Genomic DNA, 20,419 nt, shown 5'->3' with positions numbered 1-20,419 from the left:
CAACCCTCAGTTTGTTTTGTGAGATTAAGAGTCACTTATGGTTTGTCTCCCTCCCAATCCCATCTTGTTTCATTTATTCTTCTCCTACCCACTTAAGCCCCCATGTTGCCTCACCACTTCCTCATATCAGGGAGATCATATGATAGTGGTCTTTCTCTGCTTGACTTATTTCACTAAGCATGATAGGCTCTAGTTCCATCCATGTTGTCGCAAATGGCAAGATTTCATTTCTTTTGATGGCTGCATAATATTCCATTGTGTATATATACCACATCTTCTTGATCCATTCATCTGTTGATGGATAGAGCCTCTTTCTTGATACACCAGAACACCAGAGTATAACCTCCACCACAACCTAATGCAGTGAAAAAAAAAAAAAAAAGTTTATATAGGATATATTTGCCAAAAGTCATGATGTTAGTTGCATGATTTGTTTAGGCTTCCCTCTTGTAAAGAGTGATTATTTGAAAACAGTGCCAAAACAAACCTTTCTTTTCTCTGGCAAAATCTCAGTTGGCCCATCACTGCAACAGGTTTGTCTCTCTCTTTCACCTCCTTCCCTTCTTCCCAATGATCACCCTCTACTCATTTTGCAAATACTTACTGAGTCCTTGTAGAGAGAGTGAGCTAAATGTAAAGATATGGTAAGCAAAAGAGACATGGTCCCTATGCCATGAAGCTGTTGTCTATGAAGAAAGACTTATAATAATAAAGAACTACCTTAAAAATAGAAGTCAGGGGGTTCGGGAAAGGGTGGTGGGGTGATGGACATTGGGGAGGGTATGTGCTATGGTGAGTGCTGTGAAGTGTGTAAACCTGGCGATTCACAGACCAGTACCCCTGGGGCTAACAATACATTCTATGTTTATAAAAAAGTAAAAACAATTATTAAAAAAATAGAAGTCAAATGACAATGGCAACTGAGATAAAAGGAGGAGGTATACAGGAGACTGACATCGGGTAACAGAATAATAGACCTGGTCAGGTGTGTTAGGTTTAGTCCACCTGAAGCCAGGAAGATTGAGAGGAGTTATGAAAGAACGGACTTACCTGGGGGGAAAGGGTCAGAAGATGGGCGTAAACTAGAACCTCTAGAGGAAAAAAACAGTATATGCAAAGGTCCCAAAGCTTATCCTTGTCCTCAGCTACCCCTGTCATGGTGTAAAAGTTGACAGCCATGAGCTGCCAAGGAGTACACAGGTTCTCCGAGACTCCCCACTCCGTCTGGATAGAAAACAAAATTGTAAGAGCACTTATTGTCTTGACAGGCCGTAATACAGTAAGCTCGCTCAGAAAACATCAACAAATAACATTTCAGCAAGTGCCTAGAGGTGGTAGGATTCCCTTCTTGAATATTTATCTTTGTCAGCAAGTTTTCTTGTTCTAATTGTTACCTTCTGTCTGATAAATCAGCTAGAATTCACTGTTCCCAATATTCATCTAATTTTCATCTCTCCTAGATGTTCTCAGACTCTCTGTTACCAAGGGTGAAAGAAGAAGAGGAGGAAAACGGGGGGGAAATGGTGGTACATTTGGGGAAGAACCTCTGGTATTTTCTCCTTTCTCATCCTTTTATCTTCTCTCACGCATTTTGCCCAAATACCCATCCATCCTTTATTGATTCCCATCCAGATTCTTTCTGTTGTACTCTCTAGAACTCTCATTTCATTTTGGACTGACTTCTTTGAATCCTCAAAATTTATGCAGGATATTTTCCCTACATCCAACATCAACTAAATCCCAGCTTTCTTGAAAAGGCTCTAGCTCTACTTCCTCTAGCTTGCTTGTACCTTCACCCTCAGTAAATCCTGTCCACACATTAGAATTAACAGAAATGCTTTTAAAATTACACGTTTGATCTTTACTCCCAACAACAGATAGGCTGATTTGGAATGAAGTTAGTATATAGACACATAAGACCAGGGATTCTAAGAGAGAAACAGTTTCCACATATTCAACTTAAACAGTAAATCTCCCTGAATACTGTAATTACCTGAACTGCACTTACTCTAAAAATCTTAAATTAGCCTAAAGTGTGTCCCTTCATAAATATTTATTAAACTTCCCAAGTGGCTCATGTGTACCAAAGACTGAAAACCAGTTTAGACAAGATAATTCAGAGCAAAGTTTTTATCTTACTTATCTATGTTTTTCTGAATTTTGCACAGAAATATGGTCTCAATTAAATGCTGAAAGTGTCAAGCCTATTTTGTTCCCAGACTCCACAAAAATTCATGAGGCTCTCATTTCCTTTTCCAGATTGTTTTAGAGAATTGGAGCTCAATATCCAATAAGGAAAGTAAAATCTTTTCCCTAAAGACCTTTATCCTTTCACTAGCCTCACTAAAATTTTATCAACAACAGCTCTATAAACATCAGCCTGCAAGCATATTTTCCAAAGCCGCTAAAGCATTCATTCCCCTGCACTCCAGCAGAACAACAGATATGCTGACTTGCAACGGAGTTAATAAATAGGCACATAAGATCAGGGACTCTGAGGGAGGAACAGTTTCCACATATTCAACTTAAACAGTAAATCATTCCAGAATAAGGTAATTACCTGAACTACACTCACTCTAAGAATTTTAAAAGTACCATTGTATGATAAAAAGGATTTTGGAATATTAATAATCATAACTAAGCATGAAAGTCCTCTGACTCATGGTTTGACTAAAACTATATTAATATTGTAGAATTATAGTTTCTAGAATCACTTACTACATTGAATATGTTACTGTGTTTTGCTGATTTTTCCTTTTTTACCTTGAGGCATGTGAAAAATCTTATGCAAAGGAAAGAGAGAGATCAACAAAGCCATCAACAAAGGAAAGGGAAAAGGCTGGGCCATGGGAGAAGATAGATGAATAATGTAATTGGTTATCACTATATATTTAATCATCTCTGCACATATACACACATTTTTATTAATTTTACATTCTATGACCTTCCAAATTATACTTTAGTAATTCTAAATACACTTAATAATTAATTGTAATTTACTTTGTCATTCTAAACATACTTTAATTTAAATACAATATAATAATTATAATTTACTGGTTCTGATAGGGACTTTTTTCATAACTCCCTTAGGATATTCTACATAAATAAGATGTCATCTGTGAAAGATGAGTTTTACTCATCTTCTCAAATATTCTGTCTTTATTTCTTTTTCTTGACTAATTGTATTAGAATCTCTAATACCATGTTAGATAAACATGGTGAGAACTGACATCCTTGCTTTATTCCCAGTCTTTTTTTTTTTTTTTTAAGATTTTACTTACTCATTTGACAGACAGAGATCACAAGTAGGCAGAGAGGCAGGCAGAGAGAGAGGAGGAAGCAGGCGCCCCACGGAGCAGAGATCCCGACGTGGGGCTCGATCCCAGGACCCTGGAATCATGACCTGAGCCGAAGGCAGAGGCTTTAACCCACTGAGCCACCCAGGCGCCCCTATTCCCAGTCTTAATAACAAAGCATTCACTCTTTCATCATTAAGAATGAGGCTGATTCCAAGAGCACCTGGGTGGTGCTCCCTGCTTCTACCTCTCCCTCTGCTGTTCCCCTGCTTATGCTCTCTCATTCTCTCTGTCAAATAAATAAATAAATAAGATCTTTTTAAAAAGAAAGTATGATGCTAACTCCAAAGAATACAAAAATACTAAATCAAACGGATACATGCACCTTGATGTTCATAGCAGCATTATCTGCAATAGTCAAATTATGGAAACAGCCCAAGTGTCCATCCAGTAATGAATGGATAAAAAAGAAGTGGTATAATGTATATAGTAGAATATTACTCTCAAAAAAAGAATGAAATCTTGCCATTTGCAGATTAGAGCTAGAGAGTATAATACTAAGTTAGATAAGTCAGAAGGAAAAAGACAAATACCATACGATTCCATTCATATGTGGAATTTAAGAAACAAAACAATCAAGCAAAGGGAGAAAAGAGGCCAACCAAGAAACAGACTTTTAACTATAGAGTATGAACTGATGGTTACCAGAAGGGAGAGATGGGTTAAATAGGTGAGGGTTAAGGAGTGCACTTGTGACGAGAAACAGGTGTAATATAGACATGTTGAATCACTATGTTGTACACCTGAAACTAGTATTACATTGTTTGTTAACTAACTGGAATTTAAGTAAGACCTTAAAAAAAAAAAAAAAAAGAATGATGCTAACTGTGCCCTTTTTTTTTTTTTTTTACAGATATTCTTCCTAAGCTTTAGAAAACTTAGTTTACCTGAAAAAAATAAAATAGTTAAAAAAAAAGAAAACTTAGTTTTACTTCAGTGTACTGAGAGTTTTTTCATAAATGAATATGGAATTTTGCCTTTTAAATTTTTAATTTTTTATATATTTTATTTTTTATTTGGAAATGGCTATATGATTTTTTCCCTTTTATTCTGATAGGTTGAATTATATCAATATTTTTTAATGTAAATCAAACTTGCAATCCTGGGAAAAATTTAAGTTGTTCTTGATGTATTATCTTTTCATATGTATCTGCATTTGATTTATTCATATTTCACAATGGATTGTTAAGTCTATATTCTTGAGGATATTGGTCTTTAATAGGTTTTTGACTATAAATTTTTACCTGATTTTGATATCAGACAATGAAGCCTATTTTTGAAATATTTTGTGTAAGATTACCCTATTCCTTAATTGTTTCTTAGAATTTACCAGAGAATACATCTGTACCTATAACTTTCTTTGTGGGAAATTTATATATACCTATAAATTTAATTTCTTTAGTACATAAAGATGATTCAGATTTTCTTTCTTTTGGGGTAAAATTTGATAGGTTGTTATTTTATTATTATTAACAAATAATGTATTAATTCAGGGGAACTGTTCTGTGATTCATCAGTCTTACATAATAAACAGCAGTCACCACAACACACACCCTCCCCAGTGTCCATCACCCAGCCACCCCATTCCTCCACCCCCCTCTGCTCCAGCAACCCCTTAGTTTGTCTCCTAAGATTAAGAGTCTCTTATGATCTATCTCCCTCTCGGTTTCATCTTTTTTCATTTTTTCCTCTCTTCCCATATGATCCTCTGTCTTGTTGCTCAAATTCCACATATCAGTGAGATCATATGACAATTTTCTTTCCCTGATTTATTTTGTTTAGCATGATACCCTGTAGTTCCATCCACATCATTGCAATTGGCAAGATTCATTTTGATGGCTACATAATATTCCATAGTATAGATACACTGCATCTTCTTTATCCATTCATCTGTAAATAGGTGTCTGGGCACTTTCCATAGATAGGTTATTTTTTAAGAACTTAATTGTGTATTTGAGACACAGAGAGAGAGCATGTGTGGTGGGGTGGAGCAGAGGAAGAGGGAGAAGCAGGCTCCCCACTGGCAAGGACCCTGACCTGGGCCTCAGTTCCAGGACCCTCAGATCATGACCTGAGCTGAAGGCAGAGGCTTAACCAACTGAGCCACCCAGGTGCACATGATAGGCTATGTTTTTCAAGAACTTTTATCCATTTCATTGAATTTTTCAAATTTAGTGGCATTAACTTTTCTGAATCCTGTTACATTCCTTTTAAAGTCTGTACTATAAAGAGTGATGTGCTTTTGTCAATTTTTTATATTGGTAATACACTTTATCTTTTCTTTCTTAATTTCTCTAAGCGTTTATTTCATTTGTTTTCAAAGAACCAACTTTGACTGTGTTAATTTTCTCTGTTTTTTTTTTAATGGGTTTTTGCTGTCATATTTATTATTTCCTTTCATCTTGGTTGTTACTTTAAAGGCTTCTTCTGTTGTTGGTTTGCAACATTTTGATTATGATGTATATTGGTGGGATTTTCTTTGTTATATTGCTTGGGGCTTGTTGGACCTTGGAACCATGAGTTTTTGTTTTTCATGGAAAGTGAAAAAAGTCAACCATTATTTCTTTCCATCACTGAGATTGTCTTTTTTTTCCCCTCCCTATCTCACTTTGAACAATTTCTATTTTCCTGACTTCAGTTTCACTGATAATTTTTTTCTGCAGTTTATAACTTACTGATAAGCTATCCAATGAATTTTGTCAGGTGTTATATTTTCAATCAAAAATTTTTTATTTTTTTAGTTTCCACTTTTTAAATAAAATCCTTTATCTGTTCCCTCCTTATGATCTGTGTTTCTTCAAGTCCTTGAGTATATTTATAGTAGCTGCTTTATGTCTTGGTCAGCTAATTCCAATAATTTTGTCATTTCTGTATCTCCTTATATAATTGATTTTTCTCCTGATTATGAGTCACGTTTTTCTGTTTCTTTCCATGTCTCATGTTTTATTCAATTCTAGATGTTGTAGAAGCCATATTTTGGCTTGTTTAAAGAGAATTAAGTTTTCATTTTCAGGCTGTTATTACTTATTTATTAGCTTGACCATTTTGAGACTTGTCTGTTAAGTTTTGCTAGGGTTAGGCTAAAAGAGCTCTAATCTTGAGATGTGACCTTTCTAAAGTGCCAATTATCTGAGGTATCCAACAAGGTCTTATTACTCTGGGTGGTTGAAACTCAAACTCTGAAATCTCCATTAACTTCTCAGATCCCTGGTAATTGTTTTCTGCTCAGCCTTTCCTCCAATGCTGTGGAGCTTAGTATTCAGCCAAAGACTAAATGGGAGTTTGATGCCATCATCTAGAACTCTCTTTTTCTGCACCATTGTCTTCCTGTGAATTCCAGTCTCTCACAGTATTTCCAAACTCATCTCTTTCTACCTCAGCAAGATACTTCTCTTCTTGGCTCCAGCTCTAGGTGCGAACAAGAACATGCCTCTGAGCAGAACACTAGGACAATCAGGAGGCTCATGTCATTTGTTTCCTTTATTTGGTGGTCTTGGTTTTATTCTGCCTATTGTACAAAACTTAAAAAAATATCTATTTTACCTGGTGTTATAGATGACAGAAGAACTCGACCATTATCAGCTGTCATATCATAATAGAATTAGAAGTCATCTCTCCTTCCCATGAACATTTTAAAAATCAAATAATGAGCCAATAAAGCTTCAGGAAGATAGCAAATTATTCCCATTTTCACAAATGTGCTAGGTACTGGTCCTTAAAAATCCAAACTTCCAACTCATTTGGTTAATGAGATTTTGAATGGAGTAAATGTAGCATTTATCAGTTATGTGAATTTTTACTAAATATGTAATAAAGATAGAAATAACTACTATTTCATAGTAGTGGTAAAGTCTAGAAATAGCATTTATAAAACACATAACAGTGTTTGACACAAGCACTTAGCCAATGGATATCATTATTCTGTCATCAAATTTAAAATCTTCAGTGCAATGATATTTTTAAAATATTTTCATTATATAAACATAACATTATTATTTGTATAATATTTATTTATTTATTTATTTTTAAATTAAATTTATTTATTTTCAGAAAAACAGTATTCATTATTTTTTCACCACACCCAGTGCTCCATGCAATCCGTGCCCTCTATAATACCCACCACCTTGTACCCCAACCTCCCACACCCCCGCCACTTCAAACCCCTCAGATTGTTTTTCAGAGTCCATAGACTCTCATGATTCACCTCTCCTTCAAATTTCCCCCAACTCCCTTCTCCTCTCTAACTCCCCATGTCCTCCATGCTATTTGTTATGCTCCACAAATAAGTGAAACCATATATAATATAAATTTATATATTATATATTTTATATAATATATATTATATAAAAATAACTATATAACATAACATTTATTGTACATACAATAAAAAGAATCTGAGTAGTATAAAAAGTTACACAATAAGAAGGGTCTGCCTGCCATCTCAGAGCTCTCATACTTCTGAGAGGTTAGCAACGGTTTCTTATGTACTCTCTCAAAATTTTGCCATGGTATATAGATATAGGAGTCTATAGATTCATGATATTCATGCAAAAATAAATGCTTTATACATGCTTTTTTTAGCTTTTATGCATTTGATGATATAGCTTGAGTTCTGTTCATTTTAACACATACAAATATAGCTCATTCTTTTTTAAAAAAATTTATTTATTTTTTTTCAGCATAACAGTATTCATTGTTTTTTGCACCACACACAGTGCTCCATGCAATCTGTGCCCTCCTTAATACCTACCACCTGGTTCCCCCAACCTCCCACCCCCTGCCCCTTCAAAATTGTCAGATTGTTTTTAGAGTCCATAGTCTCTCATAGTTCACCTCCCCTTCCAATTTCCCCCAACTCCCTTCTAGTCTCTAACACCCCTTGTCCTCCATGCTATTTGCTATGCTCCACAAATAAGTGAAACCATATGATAATTGACTTTCTCTGCTTGACTTATTTCACTCAGCATAATCTCTTCCGGTCCCGTCCATGTTGCTACAAAAGCTGGGTACTCATCCTTTGTGATGGAGGCATAATACTCCATAGTGTATATGAACCACATCTTCCTTATCCATCCGTCCGTTTAAGGGCATCTTGGTTCTTTCCATAGTTTGGCGACCGTGGCCATTGCTGCTATAAACATTTGAAGAAGTCAAATTCTCTCTATTCGCAAATGACATGATTCTTTATATGGAAAACCCAAAAGACTCCACCCCCAAATTACTAAAACTCATACAACAATTCAGCAACGTGGCCGGATACAAAGTCAATGTGCAGAAATCAGTGGCTTTCTTAATCACTAACAATGAAAATACAGTAAGGGAAATTAGAGAATCAATTCCATTTACTATAGCACCAAGAACCATAAGATACCTGGGAATAAACCTAACCAAAGAGGTAAAGGATCTGTACTTGAGGAACTACAGAACACTCATGAAAAAAATTGAAGAAGACACAAAAAGATGGAAGACCATTCCATGCTCTTGGATTGGAAGAATAAACATTGTTAAAATGTCTATATTGCCTAGAGCAATCTATACTTTTAATGCCATTCCAATCAAAATTCCACCGGTATTCTTCAAAGAGCTGGAGCAAATAATCCAAAAATTTGTATGGAATCAGAAGAGACCCCAAATCGCTAAGGAAATGTTGAAAAACAAAAATAAAATGGGGGGCATCACGTTACCTGATTTCAAGCTTTATTACAAAGCTGTGATCACCAAGACAGCATGGTACTGGCATAAAAACAGACATATAGACCAGTGGACAGAGTAGAGAGCCCAGACATGGACCCTCAACTCTATGGTCAATTAATCTTTGACAAAACAGGAAAAAATATACAGTGGAAAAAAAACAGTCTCTTCAATAAATGGTGCTGGGAAGACTGGGCAGCTATATGTAGAAGAACGAAACTTGACCATCCTCTTACACCGTACACAAAGATAAACTCAAAATGGATAAAAGACCTCAATGTGAGACAGGAATCCATCAGAATCCTAGAGGAGAACATAGGCTGTAATCTCTTCAATATCAGCCACAGCAACTTCTTTCAAGATATGTCTCCAAAGGCAAAGGAAACAAAAGCAAAAATAAACTTTGGGGACTTCATCAAAATAAAAAGCTTCTGCACAGCAAAGGAAACAGTCAAGAAAACAAAGAGGCAACCCACGGAATGGGAGAAGATATTTGCAAATGACAGTACAGACAAAAGGTTGATATCCAGGATCTATAATGAACTCCTCAAACTCAACACACACGAAACAGGCAAACATATCAAAAAATGGGCAGAAGATATGAACAGACACTTCTCCAATCAATACATACAAATGGCTATCAGACACATGAACAAAATGTTCATCGTCACTAGCCCTCAGGGAGATCCAAATTAAAACCACATTGAGATATCACCTTACACCAGTTAGAATGGCCAAAATTAACAAAACAGGAAACAACATGTGTTGGAGAGGATGTGGAGAAAGGGGAACCCTCTTACACTGCAAGTTGGTGCAGCCTCTTTGGAGAACAGTGTGGAGATTCCTCAAGAAATTAAAAATAGAACTTCCCTATGACCCTGCCATTGCACTCCTGGGTATTTACCCCAAAGATACAGATGTAGTGAAAAGAAGGGCCGTCTGTACCCCAATGTTTATAGCAGCAATGGCCACGGTCGCCAAACTATGGAAAGAACCAAGATGCCCTTCAATGGACAAATGGATAAGGAAGATGTGGTCCATATACACTATGGAATATTATGCCTCCATCAGAAAGGATGAATACCCAACTTTTGTAGCAACATGGACGGGACTGGAAGAGATTATGCTGAGTGAAATAAGTCAAGCAGAGAAAGTCAATTATCATATGGTTTCACTTATTTGTGGAGCATAGCAAATAGCATGGAGGACAAGGGGTGTTAGAGACTAGAAGGGAGTTGGGGGAAATTGGAAGGGGAGGTGAACTATGAGAGACTATGAACTCTGAAAAACACTCTGAGGGGTTTGAAATGGCAGGGGGGTGGGAGGTTGGGGTACTGGGTGGTGGGTATTGTAGAGGGCATGGATTGCATGGAGCACTGGGTGTGGTGAAAAAATAATGACTACTGTTTTTCTGAAAATAAATAAATCAATTAAAAAAAAACATTGGGGTACAGATGGCCCTTCTTTTCACTACATCTGTATCTTTGGAGTAAATACCCAGTAGTAAATAGTTCATTCTTTAGTAGATGCATCATATTGCTTTTCATAAAGGTAACACAATTTCTGTAAATACTTCCTGTTTATGGAATGTTATTTTCAGATTTTTTCTTTTTTAAATGTAGCTCTAATAATCATTTTTTACATATATCTTTCTGCATGTGGGAACATGACTAGGTAAATTCAAAAACTAAGATCGTTAGATTAGTTATGTACAGTTTTATATTTTAGTCAATATAGGTGTTTTTCTTCCAACGAGCTTCTCAATTTACACCTCTACAAATAATGCTTATTTCTCTACATCATCCCCAACACTGTGTATTACCAAACTCTGGAGTCTTTCTCATTGGATATGTGAAATTTGGAATCTTAATATTTTAATTTGTATTTCTTTTACTATGACAAAAGTAGAAAATTTCACTTGTTTGTGAGTTATTTGTACTTCTATGAGTTATTTGTATTTCTATTTCACTTGTTTATGAGTTATTTGTATTTCTATCCCCATGAGCAGTGGGGAGGAGCAGAGGGTGAGAGAGGAAGAAGCAGGCTCCCTGTTGACCAGGGAGCCCCACGGGGGACTCAGTCCCAGGTCCCTGAGTTCAAGACCTGAGCTGAAGGCAGATGCTAAAGGAACAGCCACCCAGGCACCCTCAACTGCCTATTCATAATCATGGCTCCTTTCCTATTTTTTTTTTTAAGTTGGTTTGTCTTTTACTTATTGATTTACAAGATTTTTTAGGTAGAATCAAGAAATTAGTCTTTTGACATATATTGCAAACATTAATTGACTTTTTTTTCAAAGATTTTATTTATTTATTTGACAGACAGAGATCACAAGCAGGCAGAGTAGCAGGCAGAGAGAGAGGGGGAAGCAGGCTCCCTGCTGAGGAGAGAGCCCGATGCGGCGCTCGATCCCAGGACCCCAGGATCATGACCTGAGCTGAAGGCAGAGGTTTTAACCCACTGAGCCACCCAGGCACCCCTATTATTGACTTTTTAAAGAAAGACTTTTAATTTTTTTGTCCCCTTTGTTGTTTTATTTGACTTTTTGACATTTTCTTCTCCTCAGAGGTTTAAAATTTTTATATAGACAATATTTTCAATAATTTCCATTATGATATCCATTTTTCCATGTCATTTATTCTCTATTTCACTATTATTTAAAAATTATCCTACAGGCAATTTTTGACACTGCTAAATATCCAATATGACACTTTTCAAATTTTCAGCATCTAAATTTTTATTCACAGACAATAGATTTTTGTATAAGGACTGAAGTAATGACCTTTTTTGATAGCTAGTAAGTTGTCTCAATGTCATTCCTTGAATAATTCCATTTTCTTAATGACTAATTGAAAATCCAGTTCAATGACGTATCTGTTTTCCATTATAAATTCTGTGTTTCTCTTCTGCTATAATTCTATAAGGCTTTATAAATCCAATAACACTTGTTTTCCGGTGGAAATTTTAATAACATGTGTGCACACAAATATATATAATAATTATGCTGTGTTAGAAAATGGAGTGTGGTTCATTGATTCGGTCAATCGAAATTATACACGACACTTAACAGTAGTTATCATATTCTCCCTGTCTCCCTTTAAGACTAAATTGCATTTTATAACAATAAATCCAAGTCATGAGACTTAACATGAATTCTCTTAGGGTAGGTTTCTGCCTAGACATATAGCAGTTCAACGGGATGCCATGCTCAGGAGTGGGAATGAGATCTGTGTGCTCAACTGCAAATGTGATTGGATTTACAGATTAACAAAATGAGAAAGATCAAAGCCTTGTTATCAAGCAGATCTACAGGCCTAGAGCTTGCTCTTGTAAGAAAAATTGTTCTGTGCCCCTACTCTTTCTAATCTTGACCTCACAGAAAGGGTTTTGTACTTAAGACAGTGTCATCAGGATGCAAAATTCAAGTCACATTCCACTTTCTCTTAATATGGGTGAACACTCCCTTGGTGACTAAATTGGTAACTCCATGAAAATTTCAGACTTCAAACAAATTTCTAATTCCATTAAATTGGTGTTCAGCAGAGCACACTGATTTGTGGTTAGTAAAGGGAAAATTAGACGCACATACTTACTCCTAATTAAGCACAGTCTGCTTTTTCCCAAATTGTAAGGACTTTGTTTTTCTTCTTTATATTTCTTTAGTGCCTAGCATTGTGTCTGTCGCATAGCAATTTGCTGGATAAATAATTTTTTTTTGGACTCAAAGGAGTTGCAGCTTGTATGGTTTTTAATGCTAACCCACAAGTCCATATTGACTCAGCTAAAGGAAATGTTTGGGAAGTTTGAAATTGATAATATGTAGGCAGATAATGAGGATCTCACTTTATGGATTCATGTTAATCAGGAACAACATTGCCTTAATTAAGATGCTGAGCTCTTTCTTATCCATAACATTAAAAAAAAAAAAAAAAGCCTGGAGCTCTTCGAAAAGTCTGTTTTATAAGAAAATTTACCATGTAGGATTGCCATCTTGGAAAAATGTGGAATGCTTCAAAATGTTCACAACTGAAAAGTGATGAAAGTGATTTAACCTTATTGAAGCAGGGAATGCCTCAGTGTATTACAATTCCTCAAGGTCAACATAATGCTATCACAGATCCTTGTACTCACATATATCCCCTTGCCTCTACATTATCGTATTTAAGAATCATTTACTCTATCTCAAGTTCCTAAATTGAATCAGTCTCTCCTTTACCTTTGGGTTTCTGCTTCTGCAAGACTCTCCATAGAGGAAAACTTCATGTCCTTCTTTTCCTTTTCATCGCGGAGCTTTTCCTACGAATGTTTAAAGATGATCATAGGTATGATTTCTCTAGGAAGATGTCTTGACTTTCCAAAGTTTGGCCTCCTGCCCTTTTCCTGTGTTCCCATAACAACTTGGCTTACTTCTCACAGTCGAGAGGAATTAAGAAATTCATTTCTCCTCTGTGAAGTATATTAGCTGTACTTCTCTTTTTTTCTTAACAATTTTATTGAGGTGTATTGACATATTATATATTTTATGATATATATGTTCAAACTGCAAAATTTGACAGGTTTTTCCACCTGACACATGAAACCATCTCTAAAATCAATATAATAAATATATTTTCAAACCCAAATGTTTCCTCATGCACCTTGCAGTCTTTCCTTCTGCCTTTCTGATCCATTCTCCTCCTTAGGACTATATCGTGTATATTCTTTTTTGCCTTTGGCTTCCTTTATTCAGCATAATTATTTTAAAATTCATACTACTCTGTGTAACCAATTGCCCACTACTTTTTACTTCACAAATCACATATTTGGGCATCTCAAAATTTTGATATATTGCATTTTCATTTAGTTCAAGATACTTTGGAATCTTCCTTTAGATTTTTTTACTTTGACTCATTGTTTACATCAAAGTATGTTATTTAGTTTTTAAATATTTGTGGATTCTCCATCAATCTTTCTATTATTGATTTTTAATTCATTTCCACTGGAACTGAATACTTGGAAGGACATGAATCTTTTAATTTTATCAAGACAGGTGTTGTGAACAGATTGTAATTCTGTCTTGATAAGTATTTCATTTGTACTTGAAAATCATGGATATTCTGTTTGTCGGGTGAGTGTTCTATAAATGTCAAGTAGTTAAGTTGGTTTGCAGTGTTTTTCAAATCTTCTATATCCTTACTGATTGTCTGTCTAGTTGTTCTATTAATTATCTATTTACTCATGGAGGAATGTGGAAATCTCCAATTTTAATTGTGGATTTTTCTCTTTGCAGTTTTATCAGGTTATTTCCCAAGTATTTGGAAGTTCTATTATAAGGTGCATAAGCAGAATTATTATATACCATTATATTAATTTACTCCCATCGCATTGTAAAATGACCCTGGTATTTTACCTGGGTACTTTACTACATGCCTGGTAATATTCTTTGCTATGAGTTATTTGATGTTAATATAGTCATTCTAGCTTTCTTTCATTAGTGGTAGCCTGGTCTATATTTCCTTCTTTTTTACTTTTTAAACACATTTTTGTCCCTATATTCCAAGGGAGTGTCTTGTATGCAACATGTAGTTGAATCTTGTTTTTCTCTTTTTTGTTTTTAAAATCCAGTTTGTCAATCTTTGGCTTTTAGTTGGGGTGTTTACACCACTTACTCTGATTTACACAGATCTTTAAATTTGCCATCTTGCTATTTTTCATTTGCCCCAAAAGTTCTTTTTCCTTTGTTCCTGACTTATTTTTGGTCAGTTGAGGGTTTTTGTTTGTTTGTTTGTGTTTTATTTTCCTTTGCTTTATGATTCTAGATTTTTTTCTCTTTTTCATCTTATTAGCTATATCTGTGTTGTGTTACTTTAATGATTGCTTTAGGGGACATTATAGCTCTTTAACTTATCAGTCTATGTTTCAGTGATATACTACTTCATCTAAAATAAAAGAAACTTCTAACAGTATGCCTCATTTTTCCTTCCCAACAACTGTTATATTGTCATTACAAAATTTATTTTTGTATATGCTATAGGCTACACAATATATCATTATTTTACTTGAAACATTTCATTTTTTCTGAAATATATTTAAATAACCTGTAAAGAACCATTGTTATATTTACTTATTTACCATTTCTGGTGATAATCCTTCCCTTACGTAGATTCAGATTTTTATCTGACATTACTGTCCTGCCTAAGGAATTACCTTCAAGATTCCTTTGTAGTGCAGGTCTTCTTATGATGTACTTTTCCAGCTTTTCCTTGTCTGAAAATGTATTACTTTTGACTTTTTTTTTTAATAGATTTTTATTTATTTATTGGACAGAGAGATCACAAGTAGGCAGAGAGGCAGGCAGAGAGAGAGGAGGAAGCAGACTCCCCGCTAAGCAGAGAGCCTGATGTGGGGCTTGATCCCAGCATCCTGGGATCATGACCTGAGCGGAAGGCAGAGGCTTAACCCACTGAGCCACCCAGGCGCCCCTTGACTTTGTTTTTGAAAGATATTTTCATTGGGTAAAAAATTGTGGGTTCACTGTTTTTTTTTTTTTTTCTTTCCACACTCTAATGATGCTATTCCACTGCCTTCTAGCTTGTGCTTACTTTTTCTTCTGTCAAGAAATTCAGTGCTATCTTTATTTTTACTTTCTTGAATGTCATTTGCCTTTTATTTAGTATCTGCCTGCCTCATTTTTTCCTATATTATTCATTTTAAGCAATTGGATTATCCTATTTCCTGGTGAAGTTTTATTCATGGTTTTTTCTTTACTTTTTTTTAATGATTGGGGTTTATTGAGCTTATTGGATAAAATCACTTTTATAAATTTGGAAAATTTATAGCCATTGTTTCTTCAGATATTTTCTCCCATTCTGGGACACTAATTATATGTGACTGCCTCCCAGTTAGCTGATGCACCATTCAGTTTTCTTCTTTTCAGCTTTTCCCTCTGTGTGTTTGAATCTGGGTAGTTTCAATTGCTATGGAAATGAGTTCACCAATAACGTCTTCTTGTGCAATATTTATTGGCCATTGATCCTACCCAGTATGTTTTCATCACAAGCATGTAGATTTTATCAGTAGAGGTTTGTATTCTACCCCTAACATGTTCAATCCTTCTTTCAGCTTCTTGAACATGTGGAATGAAATAATATTAACCATTGTAACATCCTTGTCTACTACTCTATTATCTGCATCACTTCTGTGTCAGTTTCAAATAATTTTTCTCCTTATAATGAGTTTTATTTTCCTGATTTTTTTTTTTTTTTGCATGATAGCAGTTTTTATTGGATGCTAGACATTGTGGATTCTACCTTATCAGGAACTAACTAGATTTTTTCTCTGGGTTGTTATTAAAGTTACTTCAAAAGAGTTGGATTCAAATGAGTTCTTTCAGGTTTTTATTTAAATTTGCTAGCTAGTTTTTAAGCTTGTTTAATCTTGTACTAATTTTTTGCTGCTATCAAAGCTAGACCTGGGTGCCTGAGTGGCAGTCCATTGAGCATCTGACTCCTGATTTTGGGTCAGGTCATGATCTCAGGGTCCCGGGATCCAACCCCAAGTTGGGCTTCCCAGTCAATGAGGAGTCTGTTTATCTTGCTCTCCCTCTATCTGTCACCCTGGTCATACTCTCTCTCTCTCCCTCAAATAAATACAAAAATAAAATGATATATTAAAAAACAAAAAAGCAAGACCCTCAGTCTCATTTGTTCCCTGTCTCTTATAGATCACTCTCCTTTAATGACAGATTTCACCTCTTTCAAAACTGTGGTTTTTTCCTATATTTTGTCTTCTTTAGTTTTTTAGTTAAGAGGCTAAATCTAGTTCTTATTACTTTATCTTGTTTGGGAAAGTAATCTATAAATGCCAGAATCCATTTTAACATTATGCTTCCAGGACTAGTTGATAAAAATTTCCCCAGAGTGTGAGTCCAAAATGACCTCTTACTTCTCAGCTCACAAGTCATTTCTGAACTCCAAGCCAGGAAGAGCACCTTCTCAGTGCAACTCTAATAGAATGTTATAACACAAAATATATATAACACTAGAGAACAAAGAGGATATGTATATAGAAAACATATTATAACACAATTTTCTTTGTACTGTAAGTGCCTTTTGCTTTTTATCTCATTTACCAGCTACTTTTTAAAAGATTTTATTTATTTATTTGACAGACAGAGATCACAAGTAGGTAGAGAGGCAGGCAGAGAAAGAGAGGGGAGGAAGCAGGCTCCCCGCTGAGCTGAGAGCCTGATGCAGGGCTCGATTCCAGGACCCTGAGACCATGACCTGTGCTGAAGGCAGAGGCTTTAACCCACTGAGCCACCCCGGTGCCCCTCATTTACCAGCTATTAAATACTTGAGCTTAGGTATTGATTTTATTCATCCTGCATCCTCAGGCACCAGTACATGCCTACACATGTAAAGTCTTCAGTAAACAATTGTTGAACGAATGATTGAGTAAAATACTTGGTAAGCAGATGCTTCTCTTCAGATAGCAAGAAGTTTATCACATCACTCTAACTCCCATTTTTGAAGGAGCACCTTCAAGAAAAACTAATGAAGGGATGGACTTAGTCTCTAAAGCCATTGAAACACATGAGCATAGGATGGAACCTAAACTAAGTCAGGATTCTTTCAGTCCTGAGGAAGGAGCAAAATGGCTACCAGGTAGAAAATCAAGGACATCTTCTACTTCAAATATATGCTCTCAAAAGCACCTGTGTCCTTTGTTCTGAAGAGAATGTTTTAAATTCACTCTAAGTAAGGATTTTGAACAGTGTTTTAGGCTGGTTCATGACAGCATCTTACTTATATGACTGTAAATATTTCCAGAACACAATAAACTCCATTTTTGTGCCAAGATGCTTCATGCAGTGTGTCACTTTAAATGGTAATTATATTGCATTAGGGAGACAGATTGTGCAGCCTCAAAAGTGGTAAATCTGTCATCTGCCCCCACAGTGCACACCCTCTGAGGAGGAGAATTCTTTTATTTCTGGGGTAACCTTCATTTAATATTCTTTTTTAAAAAAAAAATCTACCTGTTTTAAATATTGAGGTACAGGATAACTCCTAGGGAACACATATTGGTTTCAGTCACAGAAATCTTTGTTTTTCATGTGGAGTGTTTTTAAATATATAATTTCCCCCACTTATCTCTTTTCACCCTTTTGATAAAGGGCAAGGCTTAATTACCCTGTCATATTCTTATTAGACAAGTCATGCAAATTTTCTGAGACTCAGTTTTCTCATCAGAAGAAATAAAAGATACTCATGTCCACCTTACTGAGATCTCTTTCACTCTTAAAACGGAGAAAAAATTATTTGTACTTTGTTCTTTCCAAATCACTGAGCAAATTTTCAATATAGGCAGACCTCATCTTTTTGTTTTACTTGGTTGTGCTTCACAGACACCATAGAAGTTTTGTGGTATATGAAAATTTGGTGGGTGTTTATCTTTCTTATCCCAACAATGTTACACTGAGGCTGAAACAGCCAGTCAGTACATATTTTAAAGATGTATTTATTTATTTACAGAGCACATACAAGTTAATGGGGGCAGGGGCAGATGGGGAGGGAGAGAGAATCTCAAGCAGATTCAGTACTGAGTATGGCGCCTGATGCAGGGCTCAAACTCCAAATCCTAAGATTATGAACTGAGTGGAAATCGAAAGTCAGATTCTCAACCTACTAAGTCACCCAGGTACCCAGTACATATTTTAAAGGAATTGAGAGAAGAATGAAGAAAAGAGAATGGACAAGACAGAAGGAGAAAGGGAAAAGAAAGAGGGAAAAGAGAGGGAGCAGGCGGAAGAGAGTAAAAGAGGAGAGAAGAACAAATAAGGGAGGGACAAATAAGGCAAGCTAGGAGGAGAGAAATACAAGAAGGAAGGAGGAATTATAAAAGAAAAAGGGAAAGAGTAGAAAGAGGAGATAAGAGGGACAGAGCAAGGAAGGAAGAAGAGAGGAAAGGTCATGACTCTTATGTGACTGATGGACTAATTTTGACTTGAAGTTGTACCTGAACTTGTGGATTCTACCTTATCAGGAACTAACTAGATTTTTTCTCTGGGTTGTTATTAAAGTTACTTCAAAAGAGTTGGATTCAAAAGAGTTCTTTCAGGTTTTTATTTAAATTTTCTAGCTAGTTTTTAAGCTTGTTTAATACAAAGAACTATTGGTCATTGCTGTGGCTGTCTCCCTTCTAGATGACATAAATAAATTATTAAAAAGTTACTAATTTCACCTGAATTTTAGACACAGAGACCTTATTTTGGGATGATGGAAGTAATAGTATGTCCTATTGTATTAGTATTAGTATTAATATTATCACCTTTGATGATAAAACCAGAAGAGGAAGACAGTCCAAAGCTGTAGCTAAGTTGAAATCCTAGAGAAGGAGACCAATTACCCTTCATCCTATTTTCCAGAGTATTTATTCAGGAAACAGAAAGGTATTTTTCAAATCTTCTCAGATTCTGATACCTGAGTAAGATATAATTCCTTTATTTATTTTGCCCTTGAATATAAACTTAACTCATTAGTGGGAATAAACATAAACAAACAGAATCATCTCAGGAAAATGAAAGGTATTTGGATCTTGCTCCAATAAGCAAAAATCAACTGATTTTGTGTGTGTGTGTGTGTGTGTGTGTGTGTGTGTGTGTGTTAGCTTTTAGGGATCCCAAAGCGGACAAGTTTTAAAAAGCAGTAATATTACTTCTCGTGCAAACAAGTAATTTTAAAGTTGCATCAAGAAAGGGATGACTTGGTGCCATAGATGCATTTAATGATAGAATTAATAATCATTGCTACCATGAATTAAGTGTTTATTCTGAGCAAGCCACTGCACAGATGCCATCTCATGTCATTCCAATGGCAACACTGTGAGGTTAGCATTTGCATCATGGTTTTGAAGTTGATGAATTATAGCCTTGAAGAGAAGAGTTAACTTTTCCAAAGACTCTAGCTAGTGCCTCTTCATATTATGTTCACCTCCCCAAGTCAGAGAGGGCCAAGAGACCAGTGAGATCAAAAGGAAAAAACAAAACATCTCAAGGCCTTCTTTCATCTTAGGGGATAAAACATAAAAGAGCTAAGGGTAAGCACCCAGGCACACATTCATTCTGAACGAGAAGCCTGGCATTGTTGTAATAATGTCTTTGCTAATGGATTTTAATTCATCTTCTGACATTGACACTCTTGTGTGGAGGATACTGCTTTCCTTATTTGACTGGTAAGAAAAGGAAAGTTTGGGATGTTAAATTGCCCAGTTCTGTGGCAAGTGACAGAATATGTATTTGACTTCAACATATGACTGTGTCCTTTTTCCATGTCATACTGACATACCTACTCCATTCCACAAACACTTGTAGAGCACCTGCTGAATAAAAG

Source organism: Mustela nivalis (genome assembly GCF_964662115.1).
Source record: "Mustela nivalis genome assembly, chromosome: 9".
NCBI classification, from domain to species: Eukaryota; Metazoa; Chordata; class Mammalia; order Carnivora; family Mustelidae; genus Mustela; species Mustela nivalis.
This window is presented reverse-complemented; position numbering follows the sequence as displayed.